At 37.6% G+C, this 26,687-nt stretch overlaps 1 protein-coding gene across 5 annotated transcripts in view; it reads right to left on the reverse strand.

The window, feature by feature from the left end:
• The window catches only part of TENM1 (teneurin transmembrane protein 1), a 570,240-nt gene extending 546,505 nt beyond the window's left edge, over positions 1-23,735 (reverse strand). For all 5 annotated transcript variants that reach the window (XM_075835787.1, XM_075835786.1, XM_075835785.1 and 2 more), the window contains exon 1: positions 23,171-23,735. The gene's annotated coding sequence lies outside the window, so the exon portion shown is untranslated. The remainder of the gene's footprint in view (positions 1-23,170) is intronic.
• Positions 23,736-26,687: the final 2,952 nt, after the last annotated feature.

The raw sequence follows: 26,687 nt of genomic DNA on the forward strand, positions 1-26,687 counted from the left end.
TGTTTCTCACAGTCTGAGACTCCTTTTTGCAAACTCAAGGCGGGGTTTTTGTGTGTCTTTTACTGAGGAGAGGCTTCTTTCTGGCCACTCTGCCATAAAGCCCAGATTGGTGGAGTACTGCAGTGATGGTTGACCTTCCGAAAGTTCCTCCCATCTGCACACAGGATCTTTGGAACTCAACCAGTGTGACCATTGTGTTCTTGGTCACCTCTCTTACTAAGGCCATTCTCCCTCAATTACTTAGTTTGGTGGGGCAGCTAGTTCTAGGAAGAGTCCTGGTTGTTCCAAACTTCTTCCATTTAAGAATTATGGAGGCCACTCTACTCTTGGGAACTTTTAGTGCAGCAGAATTTTATTTTATACCCTTTTCCAGATCTGTGCCTCCACACAATCCTGTCTCTGAGCTCTTCAGGCAGTTCTTTCCTCCTTATGGCTTGGTTTATGCTCTGATATGCATTTTCAGCTGTGAGACCTTATATAGATTGGGGTGTGTCTTCTCAAATCATGTCCAATCAAATGAATTTGCCACAGTTGGACTCCAATCAAGGTATAGAAACATTTCAAAGATGATCAAGAGAAATGGGAGGCCCCCAGAGCTAAATTTTATGTGTCATAGCAAAGTGTCTGAATACTTATGTCCATGCAAAATTTTAGTTTTTCAATTTTAATAAATATGCCAAAAATTCTAGAATTCAAGGAAGTGATCAAAATAGTCGTTCAGAGGTCCAGTGCTCATATGAAAGTTCAGGAGCAGGAAATGTTGTTATGCTCTTGCAGGAGGCCAGTTATATTTGACAAGTCACCACAGAAAAACTATTTTTTCAAAAATAAACGTATTTTAATATACTCTCTCTCTCTCTCTCTCTCTTTCTCTCTCTCTCTAAATATAAATGTATGGAGTGAGATAGTTATTTAATATATAACAGTAGATATATTCATCTTTATTTCTTTGTCATATGTATCTGCAATTTCTAAAGGAATGTGAAACCATCTGCAGCTAATCTAAACATTAGGTTTGAATAACATGAAAATTCCCAGTACAATGCTCAAGATACCAAAATCACTTTTGGTCAGTAATGTTTCCTAAGAATTTTAAGACATGAGAAAGCAAGATATTTAGGAAATGAGGCTCAGAATTGCTTTAGACAATATAGAATAACTATTTATATGCGATAGATAATGAAAAAAAAGAGCATGTGAGAAATAACTAGTATTTATGAAAAAAAACTGCAAGACCAAAGTAACCAAGAAACCCAGTGCAAAAAATAATGGCATGTATACCATAGAGGCAGCCCATGTGACTGCTATATGCACTTTGAGAGAGAGACAGAGAGAGAGAGAGAGAGAGAGAGCCCAGTCCTATTTGGTGCCATCCCCCTTTAGGTGCTATTAGGTGGCAAAAATCTGTCCAGGACTCCCCTCTCCAAAGGAATAGTATTGTTAGGTAAAAACAAAAAAGAATTGGCCCAATGGTCATGGAGGGGTAAAAAAAATCACCTGTTCTGTTTTGGCTGGTAAAACCCAATACCATAATGGGGGCCTGGTTTGAGCTTTGCATGGATCCCCTCTATTCTTTGTACACTACTGAAAGTGACAGTATCTGTTAAGGACTACTTAAGAACTGACACAATACATCAAAATCAATTAAACTAAGAAAAAAATTAACAGCAGACATGTTAGTCATTTTACCATAGGCAGCTGTAAATAAAAATCCATGTACAAAGAAAACGTATGAAGTCAGTATACATTCTATAACCATAGAACCATAGAAACTTATTTACAACCCACAGTAAATCTTTAGCACAACACAAACAGATTACAGATTTGGCAAGGACCAACGATATTTGCATATTTGTAGTTATCTATATGCATAATATCACTAGATCAGTTAATAGGGAAACATAGTAATGATTTAAATATGGTTGAACTCCAAGAGAGTGAAAACCAAGACCGGCCATCACTGCTCTGGTCAGATATCCATTTTAAACAAATGTTGGTTTCTACCTGAGCTACAACATGTGGTGTATAGTTTCTTTAATTTAAAAACTACAATAGACTCAGACCATTAATCCTAAACAGGGACATTTAGCATATTTAAGTAGAAAATTGCGAGTTGACAAGTCAAACAATTACTAGAAAACATAAAGCCTATAGTAGCAAACAACACGGTAAAAGCAATGTTTTGATTATGATGATAAACTTATAAGAGCATTATGTAGTATCTGGAATTCATTAGGCAGCTGTCCTGAACCATTTTAACTTCACACCTGCGGTATATTGGACAGCTGCCTTCTACGACTTGGCTGTAACTCTGGTTTCTGATTGGTCAGGGTCATGTTATTTTGATAAAATCTTGACGGTTGCTGCTTCAGCCAGGCAGTCCATTAATAACTCTTGGCTAGTACCGATCCACTGTCAGATACGGTCTTGCCCAGAAGGCTTGCTTCTGTTCTGCTTATGATACTTCCTGTGGTTCCATGTCTCTTGTTAACCTAACCTAGTTATTATACATATCCCGGTAATAGAAAACTGTCCGAGCATCAACTTGGCAGTACAGTGCGGTGAGGATTAGTGGTCGGTGCATGTGATGTGCCATTGCAACATACATATTATAGGTCTGAACATACTTTATATTTAATTCTACCTTGCAATTGTTCCTTGATGGTCGTCAGCATAACACAAGAACTACAATAAAGTTAATGGACTGTCATTTGCTATAAAGCGATGTTGCTTTACTAAAAAGCCACATGGTTTACTGACAATTACACAACACAATTGTGTACTGATATAATCAAAGCATTTTTCTATTGGTATCCCAACTGTGGTGTAATTGCAAGTGAAGTGACACTTTGATAAAACTGGATATTTCACATGTATAGATGTTTTAATTGGGCTTTTGGCTTTAATGGTAAATATGTTATCATGCTTCCAGCCCATTTGCCAATGGATGTAGCCATCTTTATCTTGACTCTGATAACTTGTTGCAGCGTGATATCACACAACAAAAGCCCTTGAAAAGTCATTGAAAAAGTCAAGTTAAAGTTGCTTGACCATGTGTAATTAATGTGTTAAAAGTCGATATAAATATGGCTACATCTCTACATGTAAAAAAGAAATGCTAATTTTATGACTGATCCTTTCAAGAGTTGAATGACATGTGGTCATTTGCTGCAGCTCTAATCTTTGTTGTCTGCACCAATTCTTTACAGTCATTTCATTGTACAGATTCGATGATGCTTCTAAGGTTAATTACGCGTAACGAGAAGACTGCAGTAAAATAATAGCAACCAATCAAATATTTTCATCATATATAATCAACTAGACAGACAAAAAGAATGTGGCTTGTTGCCATTGCTGTTGGCAGTCTATCATAATCATGCAATTTGTGTTATTAACAATACAGTTCAAAAGTTTACCAAGAGCAATATCCATATGTTTGGCCTCAATAGTATTTCATTTACAAGAAGAGCCTCTAGATCCTTAATGTCTGACACCCTCGGCCCTGCCCATCAACATGACCCTGTCCCAAAATATACACAACATAATTTTGAAAAGGCAGGGCTGGCATTAGGGGTATGTGATTTATGTGGGCGCACAGGATGCATCAAATGCTGAGTGGGGCACTTCAGGTGGCCTCGCACCTGCTGCTTGTGATCACTACTAATCTCAACCCCTTGCTGCCGCAGAAATCGTTTTTGCATTTTTGTTTTTTCCTCTCTGCTTTCCAAAAGCCATAACAATTTTATTTTTCCATTAACATAGCCATATGAGGGATTTTATTTTGCAGTGCGAGTTGTAGTTTTCAACTGCCTTTTTATTGTACCATGAAATGTTCTGGGAAACTAAAAAAAATACCTTTGTGGGGTAGAATGGGAAAAAAACTGTGATTACTTCATTGTTTTTTGGGCTTCATTTTTGTGCTGTTGATTGACTATGCAGTAAAAATGACATGTTAATTTTATTCTGCTGATTAATACGATTACAGCGATACCAAATTTATATAAAGTTTTACCTTGAAAAAACGATGTGAAACAAATATGTTTTGTGTCACCATATTCTGAGACCCATAACTGTTTTTTAATTCTCCAATGATTGAGCAGTGTACGGGCTTGTTTTTTTTTTTTTTGCAGGGTAACCTGTAGTTTTTATTGGTATTATTTTTAGTTAGATACAACTTTTTGAGCAAAAAAACAGCAATTCTGGTGGTTAAATAAATTGATATTTTAATAGATTGGACTATTATGGACATGGCTAGACTAATTATGTTTATTTTTATTGTTTTACATGACTTTATGGGAAAAATGGAAAATATTTTTTAACTTTTAATATTTTTATTTTTTCAGTATACAGTTTATATATATATAAACTTTAACTGTTTCTTCCTTTTTTTTTTCCCCTAGGAGATTTGAACAAGTGATCATTTGATCACTGGTATCATACACTGGAATACTTGTATTGCAGGGTATGGTATATTTTACCAGCTACTATTAAGATCACAAATATGGCAAACCTTCAGTATGTTCCCAGGCTGCCCTGAAAACCATCGTCACCCCGCGATCACATTGAAGGGGGGCCAGTGGGCTGACGGGGGTGGCCAACACTTGTTGAGAAATAAGCTGGATCAATCTGTGAGCTCGTTTCATACTCACCATTTTCATCTATGACGTAAGTGTAAATCAAATGTCGGGAAGGGATTAATATTAATTTAGATGACTATCTTTGTTACATTATATAGTATTTTTATTAGATTACTTTATTTGGTCATTGTATGTTTGTGTTATTTGAGCACTGCATGGTGGTGTTTTTAGTAACTAAGTCACTGTACAGTATATTATATGTGCAGTGTATGGTGGCAGCACTTTATAGCAATGTTACTTAGACAACTGTATGGAAGTGCTAGTTGGGCAACATATGGCACTGTTGTTTTGGCGCCATACTAAATAGCACCTATATTTAGGCACTGTTTTTTATGGTTACTTGTACACTGTATGCCAGTGGGGGGCATGAATAGAATCTATTGCACAGGAAACCTTCCATCATAAACCAGCTCTGTGGAAAGATAAACTGAAATTTTATTTACGCCCCATAAAAAGTAAATCCTTGCATGACACTATACGTGTTATTTTCAGAACAGACTGGAAATCTGGCTATGTGGTAGAAGGTGCTTACACTGCGGGCTGTGTTTTTGCATAACATAAAGATAATGTCGGTGGTTAGCAGTAGCTGGCTGAGGGATATATTGGACAGTTGCTCCTAACCACAGAGCTCAGTGCTCCGTAATTGTTGCAATCGTCGTCATCAGAAAAATGTTTATATGAAAGTAGAAATGCACAATTAGATAGTAATTTAGCTGAATTTTTTTGTAACTAATATCTATGCACAGATAAATTGTCGCCCTCTATAAGTCAACAAGACTGTAAATACCCACATGAACTACACATTGAGAAAGACTCCACATTGCAATACCATGCAAAAGTATTCATGCAAACATACAATCTAGACATGCAAATGCATGGATGTAACTATAGTCAGGAGTCGTGACAGCTACAACAAAGCCCAGAGCCTGAGGGGCCCCACTCAGATACCAGTGCATTGTTGTTTTTTACTTACTTGTATTCATAAAAAGCAATAAAGTTTACTCTGCTTAGTGTAGTGAAATAAATTTATAAAATTAAGTTATGTGTAATAGCTGGGGATTTTTACTGAATGAAATGACTATATAGAGGTATTGTATACATGGTTAATCACTTTTATGTAAGTAATGTGAAATACAGGAATCTCTAGTAGTAACCTCTGTTATTTGCCATTACTTAGTGCATTACATAGCGGACTTGTGCAAGCAAATTAATTATTATTCTTGGCGCCTGCAGTGATACTCAGTAACTTCCTGAAGGTTACAAGGGACTGACATCAGGGCTTAAATTGTACAGCAGCGGCTTCTCCATTTATTGGAACTGTCACACTGTTTTTAACATTGAGGCCACCATACTTCCACATCTTAGCACATTGCAATTAATGTAAAGCTGGCAGGTCTATCAGTGTCAAAGACTCAGAATTACCTTAGTGTCACGGTAATGTTAGTGGCAGTGCATTGTTTGCAAACCTTTCCCTCTTATTTCAAAACACAGAAAGCTATAAACATAACCTAAATGGAAGGGGTCCGCTGTGCTGGGGAGAGAATTCTAGCTGGGGAGGCGGAGTATTTATACTAGGGCTGAGGAGGGAGGTCAATGTAAAAAATAAAGGGGTAGTTAGGTTAGAGAGGGGTCAGACTATATTGTTGGGGGCAGAAATAGACTGTGGGAAGAAGACTAGACAACAGGATAGGGAGATCCTTCTGTTACAATATAGCAATGAAAATAAAAATGCCCAAATAATGTCAAATAATCACATTTCTGATACTGAATGTGAAAAATAGAAATTCAAGTTAAAATGTATGTTCATAAATGCCAGAAGTCTATCAAGCAGAATGGGGGAGCTGGAGGCCTTGATACTGGAAGAAAATATAGATATAGTTGGTGTTGCTGAAGCTTGGCTAGACTCTTCTCATGACTGGGCTGTAAATCTACAGGGTTTTACACAGTTTCAGAAAGACAGGACAAAAAGGAAAGGCAGTGGTGTATGTCTGTATGTGAGAAGTGATATGAAGGTGAGTGTGAAAGAGACAATAGTGGGTGAAGATTGTGAGGAGGTTGAAACCTTGTGGGTGGAACTAGAAAGGAGGTAAACACTGAAAAAATTACTTTTGGTGTAATCTATAGACCCCCCAATATAACTGAGGAGATGGAAGGTCAGCTATATAAACAGATGGAGCGGGCTGCACAGGCTGGTTCTGTAGTGATATTGGGAGATTTTTGTTACCCAAATATAAATTGGGGTCATGGTTCAGTGACAACTGTGAAGGGGAGAAATTTCCTCAACCTGTTGCAGGAAAATTTTATGGGCCAGTTTGTGGAAGACCCGACTAGAGGTAAAGATCTGTTGAATATGGTCATTTCTAATAATGCAATGCAAGAGGACAAAAAATAGGTGTACCCAGCACTCTGGCAAAAAAAAATTGGCTTTATTTTTTAGTCATTTTAAAAACAGAACAATTAAAATGAAAATCCCGGGACCACGCTTATGCTATTAGAACCTCTGGGGTTCTTAATCAAAGCTATGATTTAATTGTCCGTTTCCATTGCCTTGTATACCTTCTGTCCACTCAGGGTTCTTTTTGGAGTGTTTTTGAGCACCTGTAATACCTAAGACGTGGAATCAACTAATACATGCATGAACTAACGCAGTGGAAACGCGGTGAGTGAACCTTTGCAATTATCTTTTTCTCATTTCTAATAATGCAGATCTTGTTGGGAACGTCAATGTTCATGAAAACCTCGGTAACAGTGATGACAATATAGTTACATTTTACCTATACTGTAAAAAACAAAACACAGGCTGGGATGGCAAAAACACTTCATTTTAATAAGGTCAATTTCCCATGATGAGGACTGCAATTCAGGACAAAGAGTGGGAACAACTGATGTCAAATAATGGTGCAAATGATAATTATAGTGCAAAATGTATTCCCATAGGTAACAAGTATAAACAACCAAAATTAAACCCCACATGGCTTACATCTTCTGTAAATAGGACAATACATGACACAAAAAAGGGCATTTGAAAAATACAAATCTGGGGGTACAGCTGTAGCCTTTGTAAAATCTGCAAAATAGTAAAAAAAAATCAGCAAAAATACAAAATGAAAGGCAGGTGGCCAAGGATAGCAAAACAAATCCCAAAAATTCTTCAAGTATATAAATGCAAAAAAGCCAAGGTCTGATCATGTAGGACCCCTAAATAGTGGTAATGGAGAGTTGGTCACAGGGGATCAAGAGAAGGCAGAGTTACTAAATGTGTTCTTCAGCTCTGTATATACAACAAAAGAAAGAGCAGCTGATGAAGCCGGTGCCAGTACTGTAAATACATCAATTAATATACCGAATTGGATGAATGTAGATATGGTCCAAGCTAAATTAAATAAAATAAATGTGCACAAGGCTCCGGGACCAGATGGGTTACACCCAAGAGTTCGTAAAGAACTTAGTTCAGTTATTTCTGTCCCTCTCTTCATAATATTCAGAGATTCTCTAGCGACTGGTATAGTGCCAACGGACTGGCGCAGGGCAAATGTGGTGCCTATTTTCAAAAAGGGCTCTAGGTCTTCCCCGGGTAATTATAGACAAGTAAGCTTAACATCAATTATGGAAAAAATGCTTGAGTGGCTATGGAGGGACTATATACAGGATTATGTCACAAAATAATATTATAAGTGACAGCCAGCACGGTAACTAAGGGCAGAAGTTGCCAAACCAACCAGATTTGTTTTTATGAAGAGGTGATCAGAAGCCTAGACAGAGGGGCCGCTGTGGATATAGTGTTTTTAGTCTTTGCAAAGGCATTTGACACTGTCCCTCAAAGACACCTAATGGGTAAATTAAGGACTATAGGTTTAGAAAATATAGTTTGTAATTGGATTGAGAATTGGCTCAAGGACCGTATCCAGAGAGTTGTGGTCAATGATTCCTACTCTGAATGGTCCCCAGTTATAAGTGGTGTACCCCAGGGTTCAGTGCTGGGACCACTATTATTCTACTTGTTTATTAATGATTTAGAGGATGGGATTAATAGCACTATTTCTATATTTGCAGATGACACCAAGCTATGTAGTGTTGTTCAGTCTATGGAAGATGTCCGTGAATTACAAGCTGATTTGGACACACTGAGTGTTTGGACATCCACTTGGAAAATGATGTTTAATGTAGATAAATGTAAAGTTATGCATCTGGGTACGAACAACCTGCATGCATCATATGTCCTGTTGGGAGTTATACTGGGGGAGTCCCTTGTTGAGAAGGATCTGGGTGTACTTGTAAATCATAAACTAAATAAAAGCATGCAATGTCAATCAGCTGCTTCAAAGGACAGAAAGATATTGTCGTGTATTAAAAGAGACATGGACTCACGGGACAGGGATATAATATTACCACTTTACAAAGCATTAGTGAGGCCTCATCTAGAATATGCAGTTCAGTTCTGGGCTTCAGTTTATAGAAATGATGCCCTGGAGCTGGAAAAAATACAAAGAAGAGCAACTAAACTAATAAGGGGCATGGAGAATCTAAGTTATGAGGATTGATTAAAATAATTAAACATATTTAGCCTTGAGAATAAACGACTAAGGGGGGACATGACTAACTTATATAAATATATGAATGGCACATACAAGAAATATAGTGAAAACCTGTTCCATGTAAAATCCCCTAAAAAAAACAAGGGGGCACTCCCTCCGTCTGGAGAGGGAAAGGTTCAATCTGCAGAGGCGACAAGCCTTCTTTACCGTGAGAACTGTGAATCTATGGAATAGCCGACCTCAGGAGCTGGTCACAGCAGGGACAGTAGATGGCTTTAAAAAAGGCTTAGCTAATTTCCTAGAACGTAAAATTATCAGCTCCTATGTGAATGCACAGAATTTTTGTTTCATCCCTTCTCTATCTCCCATCCCTTGGCTGAACATGATGGACATGTGTCTTTTTTCAACCGTACTAACTATGTAACTATAATTTGCGGTCATTAATATATTTCATTTACCATAGCAGCAACTGTAGCAAAATGTAAAAATAAAATTCATTAGGTTTCTTGTTTTTGGTTCATGCAGCTGCTCTGAGATGTGAAGTGCACTTCATTACATGTATAAAGAGGAACCAATAAGGAACACTGAAGTCAATTATATTTACATTTTCAATTCATCAAAAAAATTGGATGTGCAAAAGGTAGTCGCTAGTTTCTTTCAATACTATTTATTGACTTTGATGAAATAAATAGGATGCAGTGCTGAACCATTACTAACTAACTTCAGCTTCAGGTGTTTTCTGAAGGACAGGATCATTTTAGAATAATTGGATTCCAGATAAGTTCTATTTTCAGTTTTACATTCTAAAGAAATAAGCAACAGAGTTGATAGGATACAATGCAAGAATTGCATATATTATGGCCACCTACTGGTCATGCTCGGAATAGACCCAAAATCAACAAAAACTTTTTATCTCGATCTGCAAAAATACATTTAGTAAATATTCCTAAAGTTAAATCTGATATGAAGTATATCTGTAAAGGTTATTAGATGGCAATCTAATAACTAATTATTTTACTTAAGCTATATTTGAAGACTCAGTTACTTCAATATAAGGCTTTATTCTAACATGACTAAACACAGTAGAGATTTATTAATACTAGTGCAATGTGCAAATGGTGTGCGAGTATCAATCCCCCATAAAATGTGCACCAGATTAATCAACAGCGCACACGATCTTGTAAAAATCTAGCGTAGGTTTATGAGAATGCCAGGCTGAACCTTATGTATAGAATTCATAAAACATGGCTGCAGAAACAGTAACACAGCTGTGCACAGGTTGTATATGGCTTTGCAGTTCAACCCCATTCACATCAATTCGACTGAGCTGCAATACAAGACACCACTCATGACTAGGTGTGTCTGGAAGAAAGTAGCCATGATTTTTGAATCCTGTATAAACCCCTGAATAATTGAATTTCCCTCAGAGCAACTCCGAAACATCAGCCACATTTTTCGATGCTAAAAAAAATCTCAAAGTTATCCGAAAGTTATTGTATGACAATCAACAGTGGCCACATTTATACATCGCAGACTTAGTTTGAATTTAAATAGCTAGGCAAAAAGTCGTTCCAAGCAATATTACACGTAATGTTTATTTAATATCTGGCTTCATTGTATGTAATTTGTCCCGGTTTTTTTAATCTTTCACTGTCTTGCTTCTATTTTATTATTGTAGTTTCTCTCCTGGGCCTGTTCGAGTGTACACAAGGCAGGCAGTCAAGTCCTTTAACATGAAATATGAACGTAGTATTCTGCACTCTAACCTCTGGGAAAATGAAAACTCAGTGGAAAGAGTATTTTTTTTTCTTTTAAAGGGAATATACACTTTCTTGTTAGCGTATAGGCCTTTTAGTTGAATAAAATGACTAATTTCTTCATGAAAATATGCTGGGCGTCCATGTTAATGCTATAGAGGACGGAAGACATAAGAAGATAACAAATTCTTCTGGCGCTACTTATCTCATAGGAAAGACATACTTGCACAGGATACATTACAGGGTCTGGCTGCCCTTGTAGACATGATGCCGGCTAGCAGATCCGTCTGAAATTCTCATGATCCTCAGAAAAATATCTAATATCTGACTGAACAGGAATTGTGGGCAACATATTCATTATGGTAAGAGTAGCTCACAACCAATACCACTTCCATTAGTATAAGCATTGACGAGTCGTATGTGAGTACAGCCATATACTAATGATAGGATATGCCATGAAAGAGTCCACCAGGAGATTGTTTTAACAATTTAAACATTTGGCCAGATAACAGATTGCAGAATATGCAATTCCAACATGCTAAATACATTTTGACCAGGTATATGCACAATAAGCAAAAGTATGAGTATATGTATGATAACTATGTAAGGCTTCGTGCACATCTGCGTCGGGACTCGGTTGATGGGGTCCGTCAGAGCTTTCCGTCAAGGGAACCCATGAACGGAATCCAAACTGAAACAATCGGAAACCATAGGTTTCCATTTGATTACCGTTGATTTCAATGGTGACGGATCCGGTGCAAATGGTTTCCGTCTTGTGTAAGGGTTCCGCCGTATTGACAGACTCAACACCGTAGTCGACTGCGCTATTCATTCCATCGAAACAATGGAACCATTACACAACGGTAACCACCCGAAACCATTTGCACTGGATCCGTCACCATTGAAATCAATGGTGATGTAAATGGAAACATGTGGTTTCCGATTGTTTCAGTTTGGATTCCATTCATGGGTTGCCCTGACGGAAAGCTTCGATGGAACCCATTAACAGAGTCCTGACGCAGAAGTGAACGAAGCCTAAATGTCAATGTTTTGGACCAAACATATAAACATAAATATGCAATTTATTACACATACAGGTTAGCATAGTGTAATAACAAAACCAAGACAGTATAACAAATGGTACCTATACAATGTCAAGGACTGGTTAGTGAGACCCTGACCAAATACAATGAAAGGGGAAACATTTGGAGGCTTCTATTTAGAAGAAGAAAAAAAAAAGTAAAATAAAAGGTCCTAAAATTTCTATCATCTTCTTATCATACAGCCATTATTCAATATCTACTTCAAGATGCCAACTGATATCCACTTTATCCAACCACGATAAACCCTTTTAACTTGCATAAATCTGAAGAACCTTTCTGCTCATGTAATGGTTTAGCTAAGTGCATAGAGGAATATTTGTCAGTAAAAAATGGGCATTTAATGAAATGGTTGTGAATATGATTCACACGTATCCAATATTCATTATGATTTAATATGCACTTGTAACCAGCTAATCTACTCTACCGGATTTCCATATGAAATTAAAGTTTATACAATTCATTTTAATAAGTAGCAGAGGTGTTGTAAGAAGGGTAAGAAGCATTAGAATGATCTCCATTTATACTCAATAGGGTTTTATTGACATTTTCAGTTGTTGAGTGCTGGGGCTTTATGAACAAGCTAATAATGAGATAGTGTTTAATAGTTGTAGAGGAACCATTGGGGAAGCAGGAGGACATTTCCCACAGGCACCTCTCTATATTACCTTGGAAGCTCCCCTGTGGTCAGAGATAAAGGATTAGAAATCCCTGCTTCAGATGACTGGCAGGTAATAAAGTAGACCGGAGAATACATAGGTAATCAATGCGATCCAGTACACATAGGACAACCAGACTGACTTTGTTTGTGGAAGGAATTTTTTCCCTTGATTTCTTTTTGAAACACAGATCACTTAGAAGTCAGACATTTACACTTGTAATATTCTTATCTATATTTTATTAACTGCATGCTATACAGTAGACGTGAGCCACTTTGATGGAGGTAAAATAGAGCTGGGAGCCGGGAAATTATTTCTGTGTGACTTTAGATAAAGATGCTATTACTCTTATCTTTAACTTCATTATGACTTATAATAGTGTGTATATATATACAGTGAAGGAAATAAGTATTTGATCCCTTGCTGATTTTGTAAGTTTGCCCACTGTCAAAGTCATGAACAGTCTAGAATTTTTAGGCTAGGTTAATTTTACCAGTGAGAGATAGATTATATAAGGAAAAAAACCAGAAAATCACATAGTCAAAATTATATATATATTTATTTGCATTGTGCACAGAGAAATAAGTATTTGATCCCCTACCAACCATTAAGAGTTCAGCCTCCTCCAGACCAGTTACACGCTCCAAATCAACTTGGTGCCTGCATTAAAGACAGCTGTCTTAAATGGTCACCTGTATAAAAGACTCCTGTCCACAGACTCAATTAATCAGTCTGACTCTAACCTCTACAACATGGGCAGACCAAAGAGCTTTCTAAGGATGTCAGGTACAAGATCATAGACCTGCACAAGGCTGGAATGGGCTACATAACCATAAGTAAGACGCTGGGTGAGAAGGAGACAACTGTTGGTGCAATAGTAAGAAAATGGAAGACATACAAAATTACTGTCAATTGACATCGATCTGGGGCTCCATGCAAAATCTCACCTCGTGGGGTATCCTTGATCCTGAGGAAGGTGAGAGCTCAGCCGAAAACTACACGGGGGGAACTTGTTAATGATCTCAAGGCAGCTGGGACCACAGTCACCAAGAAAACCATTGGTAACACATTACGCCATAATGGATTAAAATCCTGCAGTGCCCGCAAGGTCCCCCTGCTCAAGAAGGCACATGTACAGGCCCGTCTGAAGTTTGCAAATTAACATCTGGATGATTCTGAGAGTGATTGGGAGAAGGCGCTGTGGTCAGATGAGACTAAAATTGAGCTCTTTGGCATTAACTCAACTCGCCGTGTTTGGAGGAAGAGAAATGCTGCCTATGACCCAAAGAACACCGTCCCCACTGTCAAGCATGGAGGTGGAAACATTATGTTTTGGGGGTGTTTCTCTGCTAAGGGCACAGGACTACTTCAGCGCATCAATGGGAGAATGGATGGAGCCATGTACAGTCAAATCCTGAGTGACAACCTCCTTCCCTCCACCAGGACATTAAAAATGGCTCATGGCTGAGTCTTCCAGCATGACAATGACCCGAAACATACAGCCAAGGCAACAAAGGAGTGGCTCAAAAAGAAGCACATTAAGGTCATGGAGTGGCCTAGCCAGTCTCCAGACCTTAATCCCATCGAAAACTTATGGAGGGAGCTGAAGATCCGAGTTGCCAAGAGACAGCCTCGAAATCTTAATGATTTACAGATGATCTGCAAAGAGGAGTGGGCCAAAATTCCATCTAACATGTGTGCAAACCTCATCATCAACTACAAAAAACGTCTGACTGCTGTGCTTTCCAACAAGGGTTTTGCCAAAAGGATCAAATACTGATTTCTCTGTGCACAATGCAAATAAAGATATATAATTTTGATGATGTGATTTGCTTTTTTTTTTTTATATATATAATCTATCACTCACTGGTAAAATTAACCTAGCCTAAAAATTCTAGACTGTTCATGTCTTTGACAGTGAGCAAACTTACAAAATCAGCAAGGGATCAAATACTTATTTCCTTCACTGTATATATGTACATATATATATATATATATATATATATATATATATATATATAAATACATATATGTATGTAGATAGATAGATAGATAGATAGATGGCTAGATAATCTATATATATATGGATATATATGTCTATATATATGTCTATATATCCATATATATATATATATATATATATATATATATACATACACGCACACACGTTATCAGGACCCAACCATTGCCAGATTATTAGAAAGTAGAAACATGGAAATGATTACTTTTTAATCTCATATTCTCATTTCTGCTCAGCCTTCTGTTTCTGATGTTACGAGATTCCAGAATATCTTGCATTTCTGGGCCAGCAACAAGAGCCATCTAGTCAGAATGTCTAAACTATTAGATGCTAGATTAAGGCTCAGTCACATGGCTGTATATATACTGTATATATAATGACACATACGGTGAAATCCTATCAAGGGCATGTCCACACGGCTGTATTTTATAGTTAAATAAACACTATAGGCAAGACTGATACACTGTGTTATGTCTCGTGCAGGTCCTGAGGAATAGGGGGCAGAGATTCTAGAACATCAGATAGAGAATCACTGTACTGCGTCATGCACCACCTCTTCAGGTCCTGCTTTAGGCATAACACAGGAGTGTTCCTTTAAGATAACCCATTTAAGGATCCCTTAAAGTTTATATATGGTATTTACTTCATACATGTAAGTAATTGTACAGAATTTTCTGAAACTTAAAAAAAAAAAAAAAAAAGTTATGACATGTTATCAATTCTGTTGTGTAGTTATCTTTACTAAAGCAGTAATGCTGGTCTATTGAGTGTCATATGCATACATATAGAAACATACTCCAACACGAACATACTCATTTACTACAATATGTACCGTATATTTAGCACAGCATTTACATTATGTCATGTGACATGTTTGGAAGAAATCTATATAATATTACATCATACCACAGAGATACTAGTCACTAAAACTAATAATAGAGTGTTTTTCTGTAATATGATGTAACCCACAAAAAAAACTGATGTTTGCATTCAATTTAAAAATTCTAACATTTATTATAGACATATTTCAGATTTAAGTAAAGAAATATTAATTACTGTATAATGAAAAGTTATACCACTTTCTACTGTACTTTGTACTTGCTCTGCTGTATGAGTCCTCTGCTTGCTGACAGTGATTGAAAACATTATTGTTTACATTCAGAGGCTTAATACCTATGCTGCCCATGTCCAAGTGCACAGCTTGTTAGAGGAGAGAGCTCTGATACCATGATTTCTATGTATGTTTGTGTTTCAGTGTGTGTTTACTACTGTATGTAAACCTTCTACACTGTGTGTTAGCTCAAAAAATGGTGACACACAGTGTAGGAGGTTAGACCGTTCAAACCCCTCGTTTCTCCCGGCAATAGCCAGGATAAAGGAGGGGGGGATTCTGAGAGCTCACTAGAGCGAGGGATTTTTTCCCAATTTTGCAGCATAAAGCAATGTGGTTGCTTTACCACATGCAATGCTGCAATTTTGGGAATTGCTCCATCTAGTGACCAGCAATGGGAAATATTATAAATTGAATCCAATTTATAATATTTCCTGACTCGTGGAAAAAATTAAAAAAATTAGAACAATGTTTAATCACCTACACACTAATTGTTTAACTAAAAAAAAAAAAAACATGTTTTGCTGGCAACACATTCCCTTTAACTAGCCATGTATCTATGTGAGCAGCCCATTTTCAATACAGATTTAGCCTCTCAGTTGAGCTATGTTTACTTTAAACTGTATATCCTGTGGAACAACTCTAGAAAACCATTACACCATGAAAATAAATACATTATTGTGATATTAAGCAGGCCCCGTTAAATGATAAACATTATAGGCCACACTGTGAGGCTAGGGCTACATGGCGAGTTGACCACGACATAGGTCACATGGCCAAAGATCGCTGTGTGGCGCTGACTACATCACAGTAATGATAGTGAATGTGGCCAAGTTGCGACCCACAGGTTGCTGATTCGATCGGGAGACGACAGTCACAAGAAATTCCGCAGGTCCAACCAGAGTGGTGGCCAAAGTCGCCAACTAGTCCTAGCGTTATTATAGTAGATACCAGTCTGCTAGACATAGACCAACATAAAGCTCATGACTTACAGCTGAATGAAAGGGTTACATATTGGTGAGTGGCAGCTACGACATTTGATACATTCTGACCATCATGTTGCTTTTATAAGACGAAGACGCTTCATTTCAATACTTCAGTAGATTAAAACTTCAATACAAACTAACTATGAGGGCCACATCTGTTAGCAGCATGAGCAGAATGGATCACCATACAGCATGTGACAGTTCATTATCTCTCCCTGTCATGTTGCTGAAGTTGCTGTTTATTGGTCTACATGCGAAGAAGTGTCTGAACTTATCTGTTATATTATGCAAATTGAAGTACTTTTTTGCTGAATCAAATTAAGTGAAATGTACATAGACCATTGGCATATTAATTAGAACCTCACAAGCTTACATTAACCAAACTGGAAATCATTTCTCCCTTTTCATCTCTAGAGAAATAATTAGACTCTCACTTTTCTGAAGTAGAAGGGTTTTAATAATGCCAACATTTAGATGTGACTGCAAAATAAATGATACTGGCAAATAGACCAGATTTTTATGTTATGTGCCCAGGTGTAGTTTAGTGTCTACATGTACATGCCTGGACCTTAATCATTTCATATTAGCACGGTTTGGCCTATGATACTCCCTGCTTTGATCCATGAAAATTGTAATTTTTGGAAACTTTCATAATGCATGTAAAACATTGGAAAATTGTCTGTGACCTGACACCTGAGCCTAATTTTCTCAGGGGATGGGGATATGAATATTAACTTATTTTGGCTCTTAAAGCCAAATAATCTTTTAGGTAGCTGCTCTATTTTTACTCAATTTCACTATGTCTACATGGCAGGATAGATTCCAGTAATAAAATCAGACCTAATTCTACCATTTTATTCTACACTTATAAAGATGGGTTAATAGATTAGGTCATGTATTTCTTAAAACAACCGCTGCGCTAAAACTCGATCTCACGGCACATCTGCACAAACCTCACTACGGATTAATACATATATATATATATATATATATATATATATATATATTTATATATATATATATATATATATACACGCACATATTTGTTTACTTGCCATTCAGATCTATATATATATATATATATATATATATATATATATATATATATATATAGATCTGAATGGCAAGTAAACAAATATGCCCCTCCTGTATCTGCGGACACTAACATCACATCCGCTTTTGCAGGATATTAGTAAATATAAATACAAATACTCTTATATAATTCTAAATAATATATATAACATTTTCAATAATAGACAACTATACACTATGGACCAGTATACATTTGTCTATTGACATTGGTTCTTACTGAGCAGAGCTGTCAAAAGTATTTCACCAGTAAACTTTATGTCCCAATTCGATGCAGGACAGAAATTAACCATGTAGACAAACAAGGTATGAGCCTCAGGGTTCATGCACATGACCATATTACAGATTGATGCTCCATGGATTCATAATATGGTGACTATAGATTGGTATAAGCCTACACTGTGCTATTTTACTCGTTGATCTATATGGAATCTGTGCGAAAGAAAATGATGGCTTGCTGCATCGCATGCTGTATTACTAAATCATTCGAGGTATACCTTAGATATTAGGCTGAATACGGCGGCACACATTGTTCTTCTGGGTTTGTAAGTACCTGTACATACTTATGGGTCTGTAACATGCAAAAGTAGGGAGTCCATGTCCTGACATACATCCGTGCACATGGCTTTGCCCTTCTAGTTAAGAATGGGAGAAGACTCCCTCTTATGGACCCTCATTACCGTTCACAATGCTTTAAATTATTGAAAATTTACTGAAAAAACAAACTCTTAATTTCATAATTTGCTGACTATCTACAGTAAGTGGGAAGAAGTAAACTTTCCCTATAGTCAATCCACGATAAGGATAGTTTGAGCACTTTCTCTTGACACCCTCATGTATAGGTTTGTTATTAGACTTTCTGTTTATAACAATAAATAGACTAATGACCTTCCATTTACATCTACCGGTGACTTGTCAATAACAGTGATTTACACAATGCCTGTATATTTGTACTGTAACACAATACTCCTTTACATTATAGATCTTTCCAATATTAACTATTTCAATCATTACCAGCAATCACAGCAGAGACAAGGTGCTCACCTCGTCCTTCTGACCTATAGCTACTGCACCTCTAAGTTCATCTATCATGAAATAAACGCTGTTCATTGTGAAATGTGTCCATATGGTGGAGTCCCCACTGACAGGCAAGTAATGATTACTGCCCTCCTTACCAGTACATACACTTTTTCCTAGAGGCACAGGAAGTCAAGAAGTGAATTCTGACACCTCCTTTCTTCCGGCATTAATATCTATTTTATATAGAGTATTGGTAAGTGCAGACAAGCAGGGGTGGAGATAACAGCCGCTGCCAATCCGGAAGGGATATTATCATACACAAAGGACATATATATATATATATATATATATATATATATATATATACACACACACATATATATATATATATATATATACACACACACACATACACACACACACACACACACACACATATATATATATATATATATATATATGTGCACTATATATACATATATATATATATTCTTCATTATTTTTTATACTTTATTTTACCATTTATCCAGTATTTAACACTATTTTCAGCCACAATGATGTGATAACATTGGTTCCAATGAATATTATATATCCAACAGGAATTCTAGAAATGTAGATGGAAATATAAGGTATCTTCTATGTAAGTAATATAAGGAATAGTACGACAAGGTGATAGTCTCCAGTTTGTTAATAGTAAGCTTATCATCACCCCCGTCTTTCCTCTTTTCTGTATTATTGTCTGTTTGATAACAGTTCATCTTTATGGAGAAGGTTAGTCTTTTTTCGAATAAACAAAAGTTGTTCGGCACAAGCCATTAACCTATGAAAGCCTTTATTTTATTCAGTCATAAATGTAGGAGGTCTGCTTGACTATGCCTGAAAAGTATACCCTAGGTCTCAGCTCTATAACAAACAGCAATTTTGCACCTAGTACACATTTAGAGAATCAGTTTGACTTTCATAAAGACGTTTGGAAGCATTTATTTTGTCCTGTGTGGGTTGCCTTTCTCTTTGCTATATTATATACTTATACTTTGGACAGTGGCGTTTTTTTGAGATTCTGAAATGTTCTCTTAAAAACTACAAATTGGAATCTATTTCACTCCGTGCAGCAGCTTATTGAATCATGTGAAATCTGCCCTGTTCAAGAAGAAAAAAATATATATCTGATAATAACATAGGGATGGATTAAGAACATTTGGTCATAAAGTGTCATTCATTGCCATATGATATGATATATAAAAATGTGTTCTATGTGGTTTTACATAGGACTGCCGATAAATCTACTACGTTATTGTTAAGAAAACTGTGACTGCCTGTTGCAAACAATCGATTTCAAGATTTTAACTTTTGAAAAGTTTTATGTCCTATTGGGTATCACTGTATGACCCGACTTCCCTATGTACATCCTTACTATCCTCCCACCAAGAGGAGGCAGCAAGTCACATGGCAATGCTGCAGCAAATCCTATGCAACTGAGACTAGTCACCGATCTGTCTGGTCTGTCACTTATTTACTGTTGCTTCTGGTGGACTGGACTATATCTGCACTGCAGGCTATAGTGCTGCAGTGACAATGTTTATGTGAAGGATTATGGTAAACATGCTGGACATTTCATCCCTGACTATCCCTGGGATTATTAGTTGGTCCGATCTACTGTTGTTAAATTTGTATGGAGTTTTGAAAAAGTTATTTGTCACGTCTTAATTGAGTATTTAATCAAATATATGCAATGCACATTATATGTCACTATTGGGTCTAATTGTTCCACCTTTCAGAATAAACATTTAAATATACAGATGTAGCGATAACGAGTTTGTCCATATAGTAAACAGTCTGTCATTTGGCATAAATCATTCTGTTAGCATGATCTGTAACCTCTGCTATTCTGAAGGATTGTATGAAACCTACGAGGTGATGTTAAATCTACCAGTAACCAAGTTTCACAAAAGTAACAGTTTCCAGCTCTGCTACATCTGTGTGGTGTTAGTATATGTACAGTAAAATAAAGATGAGGATTAAAGAAACCATTATGAGAAGATACATCCACTTAATAGACTCCCTAGTAATGTAAGTATTTGCACTTCGATAGTTCTTCCATTTGAAGGTTTTATTTGCAGTTATTATAATTAAATACATAATTATAATTCCACAGCAAATATTTAAACAGTCACCTGATGAAATATAAGAGAAATCAGATTCAGCCAGTACTCAACTCTATGACATGACTAATGTTAAAGTGAAAGATATGTACATTATTCTAATGTCTGCAGTATATTGCAGTATCAATGACAATGCTCATAGATAAAACACACAAAAAAATAGCATTAAGTGGCTTTACCTTCTAGTAAATGACAAAAATCCTAACCTCTCCAAGTGACGGCCTTCACTGGAAGAGGGTCCTTGTGTTTCTATTGCTTTCTATAAAGCTGTATCCATGATTAACACAAATATTACCAATGCAAATGAGTGAGACAGAATGTGCAATAACCATGGCTACATCTATAATACACATAACCACTGTAAGTAGATGCTAGAAACATCTCTTTCAAAGAATATTAACCCTTTTAGGAAGAACTGGGGAAGTGGTTGAACGGATATTGAGAAACAAAGGTTCTTGTTGCTTTAACTTGTTCCAGAGAATAGTTGATGACATAAAATAGTAAAAAAAAAAATCAGACACTCTTACAGCTGATGTATATAGACATGTACTTTGAACATTCAAAAATTTTACTGTAGTATGATTTAAAAAAAAAACACTATTTACTATACTACTACCGTATATACAGATAAACCTGAAAGGATATGTCTCATTGAAGTCCATGATAGACTCATGTGGAGGTTGATATTTGGTTTGCAAAAAAAATAATATATATAAGCACCATTGTATGGGCTGGAGACATCTGCTAAAAGCTTAAAAGGGAAATACATTTTTTGCCAACCTGACATACAAACAGATAAAATAGTAAATATATGGATTGTATGCTGTAAGTTTATTGTACTCAGTGTATTGACTTTTCAAGGAATGAACAGACTCCTTAACCACATAAGAAAAACAATGCATTTCTTGCAGACAAACACTAACCACAAATAAGGCTATACTTAAATAATCATTGGATTGAATAAGATATTACAATTGTATCACCGAGGAAGTAAACAACACAACACATTAGTTGCTGTAATTCCTTTTAGAAAGGCTCCAGCCCTGTCTTGTCTGTATACCAAATGTAGATAGTGCTGCCTTTCACTTTCTCTAACTGGTTGGACCGACTTAACACTAGATATTATATGCTCTTTCCTCTCTGCAAATCATTAGGTCTTGAAAGCAATGCCTTGAAGATAATAACTATTTAAGAATATAACTATAGTATTTGCGCCACATTTTAGGCTACTGATGCTATGGATAAAAATCTAATAGATGCATAGGGAAAGGTTATATAAAGTAGAATTAGTGAAAAGATGGGTTTTATTGTGCCAGCCAATAAAACTAAACACATTCCTGCCAACCCAGACATTGGGTGAGTTAAAGGCAAATTATTGTCACATCTAGTAGTGTCACGACTTGGTTTACAAAAAATCCTGCAGCTTCCACTATAAGGAAAACTCCCATAAGAGTCTTGTTCACTGGTGCCCACTTTTATCAGGATTTATCACAATGCTGCATTTTCTCTGCCAATGTCTATTTTTATGACATACAAACTGGCATTATGATCTGAATGTTATTAAGCTTTCTAGTATCATTCACCTTTCATCATAGTATATTTATCTCAAGCTTTCACTGCCTGACAATGTCATCAAAGTGTTTATATATTTTGAGTCCATTTTTAATTCTTGCAGTTCTGAATAATTTTAGTAAATCAATGTTTAGCTATTTGTCATGTAATTAAACCCATACATCAGTCATTAATCTTTATAGTAGACTATAAAGTACACACACACACACACACACACACACACACACACACACACACACACACACACTCACTCACTCACTCACACACACACACACACACACACACACCACATTCATTTTTTGCTAGTGTTAGACTCTACTTTAGCCAGTGCAATCCCATTTAGAATGCGCTGTCCACTTGTTAGAGTGCTGAAAACACCCAGTGCACAAATAACAGCACCCAAGAACGCACACCCAGCAGGAGAACGGAGCGTTCACACTAAGTGCTCCTGTATTTTCCCTTAAGAAGTAACAGAGCATGTTCCCCTCACGTGTATATAGATGAGTATCTACAATCACCTACCTATTGAGTGGTAACTCTTTGCAGCCTCGATCCCCTAGGCTGCTTTCCTTTGCCCTGTGGAGGTCTTGCCATAGCCTAACACCGGTGCCCTTGCCTGACCGCTTATTTGCCAATCAGACAGGAGATAAATCCACCTTGAATGCCCATCAGTCAGCTGCCAGGAATAGATGATAGCAGGATGTTAGCGACAGGGACAGTTCTATGGGTCAGTAAGTGATAATCTCCTACAAGAACCAAGGCTCCTTTATCATCATCCTAGGGCTCCAGTGCTACAACAAGCAGGCGTTCACCATCCAGGGTGCAGACACAGCTCCTGAGGACTGTACCACTGTATCAAGGGGTGGGATTGTCAATGGGTTTAGCAGATCGCTTAGGCTGCAAGTGCATGTAAAGCTGCCATCAGTTGTCTGTGGATCTGGTAGAGCTCTGTGCAGACAGCATCCTCCAGCCTTTCTGCTGCTGATGCTGATCTTGGAAACAGGAGGAGGAGGTGCAGACAAATGAACACAACTGCAACTATGGACTGAGCTAGGAGGAGAGAGAGAGAGAGAGAAAGAGAGAAAGAAAGAGGCTGCTGCTGACTACATCTCCCCATGGCAGGGCACAAGCTCATGTCCTCCATCCTTCCCTTTTATACATTAAATGAAGAGCCTGTGTTTTGTAAGTGTAAATCTCTAAAGAGAAATAAACTAAAGAATAAAACATGCATACACAGAAAAGATAGAAAATAGACTGGTGTCTCTTTAACAGATAAGATCATTTCAGTACATGATTTTAGCTGCTGTCCTATTTTTAGTAAGGAACGTTTAATTGTTATTATTACTTAATATCATTTGTTTTATCAAAGTGTATGTATTAATGGTAGTAATAATAATAATAATAATAATAATAATAATAATAATAATAGAAATGATTTCTGTTGAGTCTCATCAAAAATATGCATAGTATTAAACTACATAGTTTTAAACTGGCAAATATTACTAAAACAAATTTATAAAACGTGTAGCTTATGGATGTATGTAGGTGTTTATGAGTTGTTACTAACAATTGTTATTAATTAGTAAGATATTTGGCAAAATCCATCCTAAAAAGATTAAGATATTGCATGAAACTCTCTGTGTAGTCTAAGCATTAGACATATAGCTCTACAAGGCTATAGCTGCTTCCATAGAGTACATCTATCTATCATCTATCTATCTATCTATCTATCTATCTATCTATCTATCTATCTATCTATCTATCTATCTATCTATCTATCTATCTATCTATCTATCTATCTATCTATCTATCTATCATCTATCTATCTATCTATCTATCTATCTATCATGGATATACACACATAGATAGATAGATAAAGTGGGTAACTCCTTGTGAGTACAGAGTGTGGAAGCATTGTTGTAACTGTGCACAGGTAAAATATTTTGCCTTTCACAGAGCTGCATAGCCTAGAGGGTGAAAATATATTTTCTGACTGTAGAGGTCTCTTTAGTTGAAAGTCTATGAAGTTCATGTGTGTCTAGGCTTTGTAAAACTGATATTTTAGGTACAGGACAACCTTTTACACATGCATAGAATGTCTTGTTCTATATGCCCATAAAATTATATTTGATCTCAATAAAAGTATTAATAAGTATATGTTCATTTGTTAACTTTTTGACTGTTGATTTATTCTTCTTTCTGTTATATAAAAATAATAATAATAATAATAATGTTAAGGATAATTCTGCGCGTTTTCCATAATCAGGGGCGTAACTAGGAAAGACTGGGCCCCATAGCAAACTTTTGACTGGGGCCCCCATCCCCTAGGTGCCACAAAACCCACCTTGTAGATAGTGCCTCCCTGTACATTCCGCCACACAGTGCCCCCTGTAGATGGCACCATACAGCCCCCCTGTACATAGCGCCATACACAGCCCCCTGTATATAGCACCATACAGCCCCACTGTAGATAGCGCCTTACACAGCCCCCTATAGATAGCACCATACAGCCCCCCTGTACATAGCGCCATACACAGCCCCTGTAGATAGCACCATACAGCCCCCTGTAAATAGCGCCATACACAGCCCCCTATAGATAGCACCATACAGCCCCCCTGTAGATAGCGCCATACAGCCCCCCTGTAAATAGCGTCATACAGCTCCCTCCCTGTATATAGCGCCATACAACCCCCTGTAGATAGCGTTATACAGCCCCCCTGTTGATAGCGCCATACAGCCCCTCCCTGTATATAGCACCATAAAGCCCCCTGTAGATAGCATCATACAGACCCCCTGTAGATAGCGCCATACTGCCCCCTCCCAGTGTATAGCACCATACAGCCCCTTGTAGATAGCGCCATACAACCCTCTCCCTGTATATATAGCGCCATAAAGCCCCCCTGTAGATAGCATCATACAACCCCCCTGTAGATAGTGCCATAAAACCCCCTCCTTGTATATAGTACCATATATTCCCCCTTTATATAGCACCATACAGCCCCCTGTTTATAGCATCATACAGCCCCCTTTATATAGCATTGTACAGCCCCCCTGTATATAGCACCATACAGCCCCCTGTATACAGCACCATAGAGCCCCCTGTATATAGCACCATATAGCCCCCTGTATATAGCACCATAGAGCCCCCTGTATATAGCGCCATACAGCTCCCATGTATATAGCGCCATATAGCTCCCTGTAGATAGCTTCATACAGCTCCCCTGTAGATAGCGCCATACAGCCCCCTCTCTGAAGATAATGCCATACAGGCCCCCTGTATATAGCAACACACAGCCCCCTGTATATAGCAACATACAGGCCCCCTGTATATAGCACCATACAGCCCCACTGTATATAGCACCATACAGCCCCCCTGTATATAGCACCGCACAGCGCCCTATGGAGATAACGCCATACAGCCCCAACACCCCCCCAGAAAAAAAACGGCTTGTAGCCTATGGTTTGTCCCACAAAAGACATGCATCCCCTATCAACAGTATAGGGGATACATGTGTGATCGCTGGAACCCCCAGCGATAAGGAGAATGGAGTACTGAAAGTCCCCCGAAGTTCTCCATGAGAAACCTCGGACTACCGGGGTCTGTGTCCGGCAGCTCAATAAAAATGAAAGGAGCGCTGGTCACGCATGCGCAAAAGTGCGACCAGTGCTCCCTTAATTTCTACAGAGCTGCCGACACAGAACCCGGAAGTCCGAGGTTTCTCATGGAGAACTTCGGAGGACTTTTGGTCCCCCGTTCTCCTTACTGCTGGGGGTCTCAGCGATCACACATGTATCCCCTATCCTGTGAATAGGGGATACTTGTGTTTTGTATGAACAACCCCTTTAATGGCAGAGCCGTAGTGTTCAGAGATGTCGCACTGTAGCAGCCATAGCGGCTGCTAGCGGAGCCTCCGGCCATGGGAATGGGGGGGGGGCATGGGCCCGTGGGTCCGTGGCAGCCATGTGGTTTACCTACATGAATGCTGTCTAGCCGTCCCTGGATGCATCCTTATTTGCGCATAGACTGAACACCTTCAAG

Source organism: Rhinoderma darwinii, chromosome 8 (genome assembly GCF_050947455.1).
Source record: "Rhinoderma darwinii isolate aRhiDar2 chromosome 8, aRhiDar2.hap1, whole genome shotgun sequence".
In the NCBI taxonomy this organism is placed as follows: Eukaryota; Metazoa; Chordata; class Amphibia; order Anura; family Rhinodermatidae; genus Rhinoderma; species Rhinoderma darwinii.